This window comes from Suricata suricatta, chromosome X (genome assembly GCF_006229205.1).
Source record: "Suricata suricatta isolate VVHF042 chromosome X, meerkat_22Aug2017_6uvM2_HiC, whole genome shotgun sequence".
NCBI lineage: Eukaryota > Metazoa > Chordata > Mammalia > Carnivora > Herpestidae > Suricata > Suricata suricatta.
Genome location: NC_043717.1, coordinates 31,634,623 through 31,636,425, shown reverse-complemented (window position 1 = coordinate 31,636,425; position 1,803 = coordinate 31,634,623). Strand labels below are relative to the sequence as shown.

Here is a 1,803-nt window from a genome sequence, read left to right as displayed (position 1 = left end):
AAGGTGACCATGTAGCGTATATTCCAAACAAGGGCCCTTTCGCGTGTAAAAGGGGGACACACAATTTTATTTCTGTATTAGGGGGGCACTATTAATAACTGCACCAGGACGACAAGACTGCTCTGGGCAAACTGGAACTAATATCACCCTGCAAACGAGGCTTTAGGAGGAGGAAACAATAAATTCCTATAGACTCTGAAATAAGAAACAAGCGAGTTTTAAGTCACAAACGAAGATGGGACGCATTTCACTATCAATACTTAATGTTCTTACCTTGGGCGTTCTTACCTCATCTTGTAATTATGGGAAGAAACGGGTCAAAATGAAAGATAAAAACTCCTTTCTGATAAGTGGGAAAGAAAGAATTAAACTCTTATCAAAAAGTAGAGTTCACCGTGCAGCCCTCTAGAACGATCTAGTGGATCTAACAGTCTAGGTAGCCCCACCCCTAGCCCCGCCTCCTCCTATCCCTGCCAGCCTCTCACCTCTAGCCCTCCCCTTCAGTTACAACTTTCTGCAGAACTCTCTTTGCTCTCCAGCGTGCTTCCAACACCAGCAAGCACCATATTGTCCTCTGAGCGCCTCACGGCTCCTCAATGATGAGCGTCCAGACGCAGCAGAATTATTCGGCCCGGATTCAGGCTGCCCTCCAGCGCCTGGTGACCCAACATCTGCAGGCCTCCCACACCTACCTCTCTCTTCACTTCTATTTTGAAGGAGGCGACAACGCAGCTCAGAAGAGCTTGGGTCGCTTCTTCCGAGAGTTGGCTGAGGAGAAGCATGAGGGCGCCCGCCGTCTCTTAAAGATACAAAACCAGTGGAGCGGTGGCCCCTTCCTTCAGGACTGGCAGAAGCCGTCCCAAGATGAGTGGCGTGGCAGCGTGGATGCCGTGGAAGAAGCCATGGCCTTGGAGAAGGATCTGAACCAGGCCCTTCTGGATCTGCATGCCTTGGGGTCTGCCAACAGAGATCTGAGTCTTTGTAACCTCCTGAAGAGCCACTTCCTAAGGGAGGAGAGGAAAGTCATCAAGGAGATGGGCGACCACCTCATCAACCTCCGCAGGCTGGCTGGCCCCCAGGCCGAGTTGGGCGAGTATCTCTTCGGGAAGCTCACCCCAAAGAACAACTAGGAGCCGTCGGTGCAGTGCCCAGCAGCCTTCAGGGACCCCGTCTGCATGTCCCCGGTGTCAACATGTGTGCGAGAGCTTCTTTCCTCAGTCAGGACGCAACTTTTTAACCGTGCTGAAACACTTGCCTAAGCTGGGAGATCAAATGGAAACAAAAAGGTTCTTTTTGCAGGGTTGGAGCGGGGGCGGGGAGGAAAGCTAGGCTGTGAATGAAGAATAGGAGAAAGGATTTGTAGGGTGTTTAATCCTCTATATTTTATTTTTTTAATTTTTTAAATGTTTTATTTATTTTTGAGACAGAGAGAGCATGAGCGGGGAGGGTCAGAGAGAGAGGGAGACACAGAATCCCAAGCAGGCTCTGAGCTAGCTGTCTGCACAGAGCCCGATGTGGGGCTCGAACCCACAAACATGAGATCATGACCTGAGTCGAAGTTGGAGGCTTAACCGACTGAGCCACCCAGGCGCCCCATAATCTTCTATATTTTCTAGAAATCGTCCCTAGCTTTTGTGAATTACCTGTGTACATTGAGGATCTGATACACTGTATTTTCTCTGTCAGGAAAAATGAACTTACCCATTCATAAAATGCATACGAATTTAGAGGTTTTAAAATCTCTCAGAAGCCATTGTTGGCACTGGATTAGATTCTCTTGTTCTCAGATTTACCTTTGGTTTT

The 1,803-nt window shown here is 48.8% G+C and overlaps 1 pseudogene; it reads left to right on the top strand.

Moving 5' to 3' along the window:
- Window positions 1–599: 599 nt before the first annotated feature.
- On the top strand, window positions 600–1,130 carry LOC115283233 (annotated as a pseudogene).
- The last annotated feature ends 673 nt before the right edge of the window (window positions 1,131–1,803 follow it).